Source organism: Mytilus galloprovincialis, chromosome 9 (genome assembly GCF_965363235.1).
Source record: "Mytilus galloprovincialis chromosome 9, xbMytGall1.hap1.1, whole genome shotgun sequence".
Lineage (NCBI taxonomy): Eukaryota > Metazoa > Mollusca > Bivalvia > Mytilida > Mytilidae > Mytilus > Mytilus galloprovincialis.
Window position 1 is genome coordinate 67,151,139 of NC_134846.1, and position 12,744 is coordinate 67,163,882.

At 34.3% G+C, this 12,744-nt stretch overlaps 1 long non-coding RNA gene across 1 annotated transcript in view; it reads right to left on the reverse strand.

The window, feature by feature from the left end:
- Positions 1-4,115: 4,115 nt before the first annotated feature.
- LOC143045718 (uncharacterized) overlaps positions 4,116-12,744 on the reverse strand; it is a 31,718-nt gene continuing 23,089 nt past the window's right edge. Inside the window, exon 3 of the long non-coding RNA XR_012969011.1 lies at positions 4,116-5,101. This is a non-coding gene — a long non-coding RNA (uncharacterized LOC143045718). The remainder of the gene's footprint in view (positions 5,102-12,744) is intronic.

A 12,744-nucleotide genomic window follows, 5' to 3' on the forward strand; every position in this document is an offset into this window, starting at 1 on the left:
TGTGAAACACGGATATAGCACGATAGAGATAGAGACTCACGAATCAAAACAAATATCTAAATCGTACGTATTTAGTAAATTTGGATACAAATTATAGGTAGGATGTAGGGAATGCAAGATGTCTCTTAATCTAGTACTTATGTGTTGAATTATACATAAATGTCTACATCACGTAGGCCAGATATTAAGTATTATAAACAAGCGTATATTTTGTCCAGAATACAAAAATATTTAGTAAGCATTAAATTCTGTGAGTAAAGTTCCAAATTCAGAAGAGACATCATGGCAAATATCATCTCATTATTTTCAACACTAGTGTCCTTTTGAGTATTTCATTCTTTTATTTTGTGAAGATTGTCCATTTTGAATAGAGGTATCTCAAGACATGCTGACGAATGAAATAGAACTTACTAGTATTCAAAACGCTACAATAGTTATCAACGATACCAGGCTTATAATTGTATACGCCAGATGCGCGTTTCGTCTACATAAGACTCATCAGTGACGCTCAGATCAAAATAGTTATAGAGCAAAACAATTACAAAGTTAAAGAGCATTGAGGACGCACAATTCCCAAAAATTGTGCGAAAAACGTTTAAGGTAGTATTGGCCTGGGATAAAAAAAAAATCTTAGTTTTTTGAAAAACTCATACTTTTGTAAACAGGAAATTTATAAAAAATTACCATATAATTGATATTCATGTCAACACCGAAGTGCTGACTGGTGATACCATCGAAGACGAAACATCCACAAGCTGTGGCATCGACCCAGTGGTGTAAATAGTTATCAAAGGTACCAGGCTTCTATACTATTAAACGAGAAGACCTCATTTTGGGTGTCGCTTCTCCTCCTTCCACAATAAATTGATCATTGTGACTATATGTCCTATAGGTACCATGGATAGTCGCATTTGTCATCCATTCTTATGATTATTCAGTTTCGGTTATTTTGGGAGAAAAACGGAAAAAAGAAGTCCGGATATGTGTCCGTCATCACTCCGGCTTTTATTCATAGACAACTTCCTCTTCCGTTTATATTTCCAGAAGTTTACATACCCTATAGATATTATCATGTTTTATTTAAGATTCATTGCCTGAATCGTTATATGTATAAGAATGTTGTCTGTAAGCAACGACCCAGGCTGTGTGAAAATAAACACAATCATTTTTGATATTATCATGTTTTATTTAAGATTCATTGCCTGAATCGTTATATAAGAATGTTGTCTGTAAGCAACGACCCAGGCTGTGTGAAAATAAACACAATCATTTTTGTTATTCATTGTCCCAAGTGTAAGCAACGACCCAGGCTGTGTGAAAATAAACACAATCATTTTTGTCATTCACTTATCGTCACGTAAATAACGACACAGGCATAGCCTAAATTATTATGTTTTATTTGTCACGTAAATAACGACACAGGCATAGTCTATATTATGTTTTATTTAAGATTCATGCAAGCCATTTTCACACTTATTGTCACGTAAATAATGACACAGGCATAGCCTAAATTATCATGTTTTATTTAAGATTCATGCAAGCCATTTTCACACTTATTGTCACGTAAATAACCAAACAGGCATAGTCTATATTATCATGTTTTATTTAAGATTCATGCAAGCCATTTTCACATTGCCTGAATAGTTATATGTTGTCCCAAGTGCAAGCCATTTTCACACTTATCGTCACATAAATAACGACACAGGCATAGCCTAAATTATCATGTTTTATTTGTCACGTAAATAACCACACAGGCATAGTCTATATTATCATGTTTTATTTAAGATTCATGCAAGCCATTTTCACATTGCCTGAATCGTTATATGTTGTCCCAAGTGTAAGCAACGACCCAGGCCGTGTGAAAATAAACCCAATCATTTTTGTCATTCACTTATCGTAACGTAAATAACGACACAGGCATAGCCTATATTATCATGTTTTATTGTCATTCAATCACTTATCGTCACGTAAATAACGACACAGGCATAGCCTATATTATCATGTTTTATATATTAAAATAAGTAAAACATGCTCAACTTCATCTAAAACTACCTCGACCAAAAACTTTGACCTGAAGTGGGACAGACGGACGAGACGGACGGACGGCCGAACAAACGAACGCACGGATGCACAGACTAGAAAACATAATGCCCATAATTGGGGCATAAAAATTTATTGTTAAAAGGGAAAATAGTGATTTGGCAAAAATGAGAGTAAGGTGGAGATTAGAGGGAGGCAGGACCTTTTTCGGGGCGTCGGGATCGGGTGTTTTTAAGCTCGGGATTTGGTGATTGATCCTTACGGGATCCGGGAATATATTTTTCGATTTCGGGATATGAATTTCTTTAAATTCTGCATCTCAGTTTCATGGTTTTAAGCCCGGGATTTCGGGATCAGGACCCCTCCGATCGACAACCCCTCAAATTAGCCTTAGTCGGTATCGGTCATTTATACATGATTCAAATCCTACAATTGGCATGTTAATAAGGCTCTCAAAAAAAAAAATCACTGATGAATTGTAATAGAAGCATATTTTTTAGACTAATAATGGTCTATATATAAGCAGTTACATTTATTTCATGTTTGAAACGGTGCAAATTTTTGATTTGATTTGACTTTTACCAAAAGAAGCATTGTAGCAAAGGAGAAGAATAATTGTGGTCGTAGGCCAGAAACACGAATATAATTGAATTTAACAGAAAGGAAACAAATATCGGACTTTGGAAAAAGGGAGGTATACCTTCTATGTAATTCTCCATACATAATATCTTTTGCAAAAAATTATCCTGCAACAGTTCACAAGCTGTATATGCCCGCGATTTCGCGGGTGTGTTCTAGTATAGTTTAATACGTGAGACACGCATTTCGCCTACGTAAGACTCATCAGTGACGCGCAGATAAAAATATTACAAAGTCAAACAAGTACAATGTTAAGGAGCATTGAGTTCCCAAAATTCCAAAGAATTTTGCCAATTACGGTTAAAGTAATCTATGCCTGGGATCAGACAATTCTTAGTATTTCAAAAAATTCTTACTTTTGTAAACAGGAAATTTATAAAAATGACCATATAATTGATATTCATGTCAACACCGAAGTGCTGACTATTGGGTTTATGATACCATCATGGACGAAACGTCCACCAGCAGTGGCATCGACCCAGTGGTGTATATAGTTATCAAAGGTACCAGGTTTATAATTGATACGCCAAATGGACGTTTCGTCTATATAAGACTTATCAGTGACGCTCAGATCTCACTTGATTACATTAATTCTGTAACAATTAGAGCGTAAATCTTAGTGAAAATTTAGTATTTTTAAAAGGAGACAAACTGATTATACTAATGATTGAACGTCAACACGAACATATATCGAAGTGAAATTCACAATTACTCGGTATTACTTTAATAAGATGACTTTATCAACGGAATTACTATTGGCAGCACTAATCGGCACATGCTACGTTTCTCATCTTCATTCAACGTTTGGTTATTCGAAAGTTGTACTTTGGTTACATATATTTAAGACAAAATTGTACTTTACGTGATAACATCTAGTTTTATAGCATAACGGGTAAAGGGGAAATAACAAGCCCGTCACATCGAAACAGATGACGATATAGTCATACTGATCACAACACGACAGATATCTCGACGAGCGCAAATATTTTACTTCGGGGAAAAAAGCAAAATTGATAAAATAGCAAGACATTCCCACCCAGAGAAACATCGTTTTGACATCACTGAAAGATGAAGGTTAAATTTAAGAGAAACCGACCAATTCGGATGTAAGGTAGAAAGAACAGAAATTGGTGTAACAACTGATTGGATATTTGAAATAAGGATTGTGTATGAGATAACAATTGTTTGCTGCATATGTACAACGGTCGACGTGATAGGATTTCAAGGAAAACTGAACAGTTGCAAGTTTATACAATTAAAACAGCTGTTAATACTTGAATCGGATTGTTCGGAGTCTAAAATACAGATGAAATGGTATGTCTTTTGTGAGAACGGACAGAAGGACTCGACCGAAACGAGTATCGAGTAGTTAAAATATATTACATTCCCTGTAACACATACAACATGTATTAGAAAGAGAACAAAAACAAGATTGATACATTTTAAGCAACTATATTCAAAACATCACTCAAAATATCGATCACAACTATATATATAAATATACTTATGATATTTATGTACATGTATATGGAATATATATGGAAATTGCATTGTATCATTCGGAATTTGCATACGAACGCCTATCCTTGGTTATAACATTGTCTGACGAATTCTAATCGCCGTAAGTGCATATAGTTCCTTAACGATCGTTGAAGTAGAAGAGAATCTTGGTTTAGGATAAACGGAGTCCTTTTCCTCGAAATTTTACCCTTCATCATTGCTGCAAAATAACCATTTATAAGGTCTTGCTAATGAACAATATTCATAATAGATGTACGAATCTTATATATAATCTAACAGTTTAATACAAAACGGGTTATGTTGTAATAAATCAGCATGCGTAATCTAACCATACAAGCATGAATTATTAACCAGCCAAGCACTGGAGTAACATTTTTCACAAATTCCCATAGTACTTTTATAACATCCCATAATCCATAAACCACGTCAACCACTAGGTAAACCACATAAGATATTATTACTTTTAAACAGCGATACATATCAGTTGCAATAAGAGATAATAATTCATATAGTTGTAACAATTCATTGAAGACTCCATCTGTTATTAAATTAGCCATTTGTAAGAGTACGTGGTAGAGTTCTTGAATAAATTTCAAAACGGAAAAAAACACACTTAACTCCTCGTGGAAATATATTTCAAAACATTCAACTGCATTTTGTAAAACCGGATATATTTGTACCGAAACGTGTGTTACATTGAACATCATTCCTGTTTTCTCAAATGTTACGTTTATCGTCGTTTGAAGTGTATACTGAAATCCTTTGGATATTGGGGAATACATGTATCGACTGCCCATATCACCATATACTAAAATAAATGGAACAGCGCATGTAATAAAACATATGATGGCCGGATTACTAATTACAGATTCATTGGAATACTGACGTCGGTAAACCATGTCTGAAAAAGATAAAAACAAGTGCATGTGTGTGTATAACACTATATAAAGAAGTCTAATTCTATGCAGATTCGAGGATAAAAGGTTGTAAAGAGCGAAAACAGTTTTCACATTCTCACACAAGATCGCGTCAGATCTTTTTAAACGATAATAAAATGATTTAAGGGGGTGACCAACACCAACATTTCGCCATTTTGACCCAGATATTGACCAACACATTTTAGTGTATATCTTAATAAACTTATGAAAAAAGTTAATGAATCTTTCCCCAAATGTTCAACACAATAGTTGACATACATATATATACTTACTAAGTTGTTTTTTGATAAAATAAAGAAATTATTAACATCCAAACATTGACTCTGGGCGGGTACATATGCTGCCCTATTGTACGAACGATTTTCCAGAAAACAAGTGAATATCACTTCTTTCACCATTTATCTAAAACAAAGGCGTCTTAGAATTTCCAATTTGTACTCCATTCATGAGATATCTTCATTGAAACACGGGTGGTGGTTGTTCAAATTTGAAACCATTTTGAACTGGAACTACTTTCTGAAAAATGTATGGAGCGCACTTCTGCTCAAATACAGAATGTCGGTAAGAATGGAAACTAAATTTTTTTTTCTGCTCAATTTTTGTTTCTGTTTATAAAATAAAGTAATGAGTATATAAATAGGGTAAAATATGTATTTATTGGTGTGCAGTTGTCTTAAATGTTTAATTTATTTGTTCCTGTCACACTAACATCTTTATAATGTCAACCAACGATAATAAGGCATATATGTGTTAAATTAAGCTCCAGAAAAGATCAGCAAATGAGTGTCTACAACAGCGTGGTTTGCTGTTGAATAGTGAAATGAATGTTTATCCTATAAATAAAAATACACATATATGACGTTTGTTTGATGTTCAACTGACGCAGAAGCAAACGCCAATGTGTAGGATGATCACTGACGGTAATTTGTAATGAAGTTTTTCTGATTTGACGAATAGTAAAACGATAGACAATACATATAGCGTTCAATATCGACCATTAAAAAAGGGTTCGCGGGTCAACTTTCGTCCTCCGGTAACAGAAGATTGCAAATTAGGCGATCATCGGATAACGGATAATTTTTTTCGGCAATGTGTTGCTGGGATACCATTACTAACACACCGATTGTTCTTTCAGGCCTATATTGCCTACCGTTTAATTTTAAATTACAAACCAGCTGTGTTCAATGAAATTGTACCGAATTTATTCTTACACAGACGATTTTCAACTTTATTTTGTAATCTCAAAATCAAAAATGTTTTGTATTGCTTAAAATGCAAATAAAAACAAATGAGCCTGAACTGTACACATAGTTATGCATTATAGTATTGGAACAGCGATTTCATTGCTGGCATTGTACAATTGCCGTGAAGCGTTTAATAATGAGCAAATCACATTGTCCACAAGACATATAGAACGCATGATTGTCAGTCGGATCCAGTGTTCGAAGCTATTTTAGCTTAATTTGTGAGAGCTGCATTTTTACTGTTAATTTATTGAACCTGCTACACAAGGATTTACAGGAAACGGATCTTTTTTAGTTACTTTGTATGGTGTTTAACGTAAAATTGGACCTATATTTCAACAATATCAAGACAAGAATAAGGTGTAATACATTGAACTTGTATATTTTTTAATAGTGGCAGTGCTGTTGAGAGTTTTTCGCAATTAGCACACATTACCCGGCCACAATTTATTACACTCGCAAGCCAGCTTTGACAATAACGTAAATATTATGATATCTCCGGAAACGGCTACGTGTGTCTGGTATGATATATAGTAAAGGCCACACCTGGAAGATCAAAACAAAATAAGCATCAATACAAAAAAAGAAAACAGGAAAGGACAACAATGATATACCCATCAATAATAGGCAAACGACAAACCAAGCCCTCTTCACGACAAATCTTTGCCAGATCGACCTGTTCCTATCAAATTATGGAAATTGATATAGTTTGGTTACATAGCGTGTTGTTCAATGATATTTAGACAAAATTATGAAAACGTCATGCAATTAGGGTAGTGGAAAATTCACAAACAACAATTTTCACTTTCGCTCACAGATGAAGTTCGTCATAATTATAATGCTGCAGGCACATATTAAGTGGCAAATGCTTACCTACTCGTACACTCATAACCAACATCTTCATTAAATATAGTGCATAATTACTCAGTTATATATTAGGTATCGTCCGTAAAGCAAATGATTTTTGTTGTCTTGTCCTTGGTGTGTGGGCGGATTTTTTTTCACTGTTGTCATTCGTCGTTATTCCGTTTAATAAAGAGATGTGGACGTGCAAAAAAATAAAACCTGCTTAATACCGTCATAATTTTTCGGACAGCTGCGTTAAGAACAAATGTATTTGCTTATTGTTGTCACCTTGTATAATGATAGTGGTCAACTGTGGACGTTGTGTTTATAAATTTCAGTTTCAGATGCTTTATAATGTTTGTGCTATTTGCTCTCTATTCTTTTGAGATGGGCGGATGCTGCAATATAAAAATCCTGGAGGTCCCCCTCTTAATTATTGTCTTGTATGTTTCATACTCTCATAAACAGCCAGACAATTATTGCAACAACATTTATCCATTATAAATAATCTACATGGACATTAAAAGTCTACCAGATATTGCAAAATCGTATGCAGAAATTAATAATAGACATGACCAAGACATAGCACTCTCTCAATATGTTAAAAATTAAAATAAACACGAGTCTCCTGGTATTCTGTAATGGTTCACCTAAGCATTTGGCAACCCCTTATCATGTAAGGGACATAACATTTTATGCAATTTACATTTATTTCTTTCGAGATGTTCTGGAGATGGAAGTTCAAAATGTCTTCACCAATCAGACAGGTAGCTTAATTCTCGGATAGAAACTAGGTATCGCACGTATGTAATACTGGCAATTTCAAACACAAGGTAATAGAGAGTTGTTTCAATAAATATGTGTACAAAATCTCTTTTCCACAACATTTCTATGCTTGTCTTCCACCAATTCTATGTTTGTAAAACAATTAGTTTAAGGGGGTTCAATTTATCTTCTTGTATTTGAGAACAACATTTGTATGTTTTTTTCCTTTCAACATTTTGAAATGGGGTCATGATAGAACTATTAATTTTCCGCAAATTTGGGTATGGATTGGCCATTTGGTTGCTAAAAAGATATTTGTTTGATTGGAAACATTGCTTATTTGCACATCAGCCATTTTCGCAATCTAGGATAGTAGACTGGATGATCACTCATAGACTTTTTGGTAAAAACAATTTTTGTTCCACTTACTGGTTCTGAAGAAGAATTTTTTTCTCACATTTCTTAATTTCAACAAATGAGAGGCCTTGGTGGAAATCTCAAATGGGGGGAAAGGTTACCCTACATTATTTTTTGAAGAACACCTAGATGAGTATTCAAGCAAAGTTTTGTGTAGCTCTCCACAAGTCATTTTTGAGAACAAGATGAAAATGTGAAAAAGTTAACAAAATTAAGACAACAGCGAACAAAAAGTGATGAAAAAACCTGAGCAGTTTGCACTGGTAAAAATTTATATGAAAACTGGACCATGAAATTGAGGTTTAGGTGAAACAACACATGTCCATGTAGCATGTTCTTATCAGGATGCATCAACTTAACAAATATTTTTGACCTACCAGTAGTCTGTGAACATGACAAGTGCATGCAAAGTTTGTGTGAATAATGCCTGTGTGACATACACCCATCAGGATGCATCAACACTCCAATCCACTTCTTGTTTACATGGATTTATACTCAAAGAGAAGCAGCAAAACATATTCTTTTTTCTTATTAAATTTGAAGGAAACTTTTTGCACCTTCAGCAAATATATACTTGATAGGTCCCGACATTTTAGGCATGACAAATTTTTCATGTCTACAGTGGGTGAAAATAACTTAGTTAGCACAATGTTTACCAAAACCAGATTTTAAAATATATATTTATATACAGATAGGGTGTCCGGTGGTTAATGATGATTTAAACAAGAGGCTGTCACAACGACAGCAAACCGGATTTATTAATATTTATTTGTGTCCTGGCAAAATCACAAGAACCATTACTGATGAATGGTGAAAGTGAAAATCATCAATATCAAATTTGACCTCCATTTTGTCATCAGTATCAACATCTTAAAATTTGAAAAGCTTAGATTGAATGGTTCATGAGTAAATGCAACAACGTGAATGGAAACGCCATTTCACAATCTTTCAAGAACCATAACTCCTGAACGGTAAAAGTCAAAATCGTCATTATTGAACTTGACCTCTAATTTGCCATCAGTAACAACATATAAAAATTTCAAAAGCTTTGGTTGAATGGTTCATGAGAAAATGCACGGACACGACTGGAAACACCATTTTTCAATCTTTCAAGAACCATAACTCCTGAACGGTAAAAGTCGCAATCGTCATTATTGAACTTGACCTTTATTTTGTCATCAGTAACAACATATTAAAAATTTGGAAGCTTTGGTAAAACAGTTCATGCGTAAATGCACAGACACGACTGGAAACACCATTTTTCAATCTTTCAAGAACCATAACTCCTGAACGGTAAAAGTCAAAATCGTCATTATTAAACTTGACCTCCATTTTGTCATCAGTAACAATATATTAAAATTTGGGAAGCTTAGGTAGAACAGTTCATGTGTAAATGCACGGACACGACTGGAAACTCCATTTTTCAATCTTTCAAGAACCATAACTCCTGAACGGTAAAAGTCAAAATCGTCATTATTGAACTTGACCTTCATTTAGTTGTCAGCAACAACATATTAAAATTTGGGAAGCTTAGGTAGAACAGTTCATGCGTAAATGCACGGACAAGACTGGAAACTCCATTTTTCAATCTTTCAAGAACCATAACTCCTGAACGGTAAAAGTCAAAATCGCCATTATTGGACTTGATCTCCATTTTGTCATCAGTAACAACATATTAAAATTTGGAAAGCTTAGGTAGAACAGTTCATGCGTAAATGCAGGGACACGACTGGAAACTCCATTTTTCAATCTTTCAAGAACCATAACTCCTGAACGGTAAAAGTCAAAATCGCCATTATTGAACTTGACCTTCATTTAGTTGTCAGTAACAACATATTAAAATTTTAAAAACTTTGGTTGAACGGTTCATGAGTTAATGCACGGACAACATTTGATTCCCGCCCGCCCGCCCGCCAGACCGACCGCCCGCCCGCCGTACATCCCCAAATCAATAACCGACATTTTTGTCACAAAAATCCGGTTAAAAATCACTGTCTCCGATGGATCCTAGTACCAGAGACTTTAATATAAACTGTAACCCAAGATTCCTGGTGTGTGCAAATCATAAAATTTTTGAAGTATGATATAGGAACATCATTTTAAATGATGTCATTGTAGCGTCATGCCTTAACCGGCATGCTTTGTGTGCAGGTCAAGGTCCTCCCAAGGGGTCATAAAAAATTTACCATATATATACAGATATATGCATGTTTGAACAGATATATACATGTTTGGGTATCAGAGTTTGATTATTTACTTGTTTCCTCTATTTCAAATAAGGTCAATATCAATTTCTGGTCAACATTTGTATAGGTTAATAAACATAAAAGACATGGTTTCACAAACATTTAGACATGGCATAAGTTTATCATTTTTACAGTGAATTAAATGTGCCTGTCCCTAACATAATAAATGCATTGTATTGGAAAGTTCAATATATTTTATCTTCAACAATAGGCTAGCATTAACAACTCGGATGTGCACTGGGGTGGTATAATTGTCATTAGCAACTTTGTCCAGACAGATTAAAAATGAACTACTCATGATTTGTTTGTTTGAATGGTGTTTTACGTCAAATGAGCAGTATTTCAGCTATATCATGACGAGAACAAGGTGTAGTGCATTGAAATTGTCTGCTGTGACTAGACCAGCACGCTGAGCTGGATTTGTTTCAACAGTGCTAGCACACTGGAGAACTGCCCGCAGTTAGACAGAAACCCCACTCAGACACATTATACTGATTCTGAGCCAACCAGCCGTTCCTCTCACAACTGAATGCCACATGCTTGGCGGAAAAGCAGCAACTACTTATTTTTAAGTCTTCTGGTTTGACCCGACCGGGGATCAAACCCTGGTCTCCCACTCTTGAAGGCGAGCACGCTACCAATTGCGCCACAGAGTGGTTATAACTAATTATGACAGAACATTTAGTAAATATTTAACAATTGTATTATAATTTATCAAGCATTTACCCTGTGTAAACAAATCCTAAATTATATCTTATTACATAGAATACTTACAAAAATACATCAGGAATTGGTTATGACTAATAAAAAATTAACTCTACAATACAACACAAGAACTACAATGTGATAACATATGTTCTATAAATAAGTTAATATTAAGCTTTAGTTTGAAAACATATCTAAAAAAGGAACATGGATGGCCATGTCCACATAAAGAGAAAAACTACAAGAAAACAATGCTAATTTCAGTGTTTTGTTTTATAATAACCCCAAAATACATAACCTTCATTTTCGTCCTTTTAAGCATTGTCCACAATTTAGCTCAGGATAATTTTAATATTAAATGAATAACATTTTTGTTTTTTAAATATTTTCTCACTAAAGTTTTAGAACTCTAAAACAAGAAAAGTCTTATCCCTTATGTTTTAGTTTCCCTGCTTACTTTTAATATAAGAATTAGTTGATCAATACTTAACAAGAATGTGTCCACAGTACACGGATGCCCCACTCACACTATCATTTTCTATGTTTAAAGGACTGTGAAATTGGAATAAATTCTCTAATTTGGCATTAAAATTAGAATGATCTTATCAAAGGGAACATGTATACTAAGTTTCAAGTTGATTGGACTTCTACTTTATCAAAAACTACCTTGACCAAAAACTTTAACCTGAAATTTGCACTATCATTTTCTATGTTCAGTGAACCGTAAAATTGGGGTCAAAACTCTAATTTGGCATTTAAATTAGAAAGATCATATCATAGGGCACATGTATACTAAGTTTCAAGTTGATTGGACTTCAACTTCATCAAAAACTACCTTGACCAAAAACTTTAACCTGAAGCCAAAAACTTTAACCTGAAATTTGCACTATCATTTTCTATGTTCAGTGAACCGTAAAATTGGGGTCAAAACTCTAATTTGGCATTTAAATTAGAAAGATCATATCATAGGGCACATGTATACTAAGTTTCAAGTTGATTGGACTTCAACTTCATCAAAAACTACCTTGACCAAAAACTTTAACCTGAAGCCAAAAACTTTAACCTGAAATTTGCACTATCATTTTCTATCAGTGAACCGTAAAATTGGGGTCAAAACTTTAATTTGGCATTTAAATTAGAAAGATCATATCATAAGGAACATGTGTACTAAGTTTCAAGTTGATTGGACTTCAACTTCATCAAAAACTACCTCGACCAAAAACTTTAACCTGAAGCGGGACAGACGGACGAACGGACGAACGAACAGATGGACGAACGGACGCACAGACCAGAAAACATAATGCCCCTACTACTATCGTAGACGGGGCATAAAAATTCTGTTACAGTAGTAAAACTTAATGCCCCTCACACCATAATACAAAT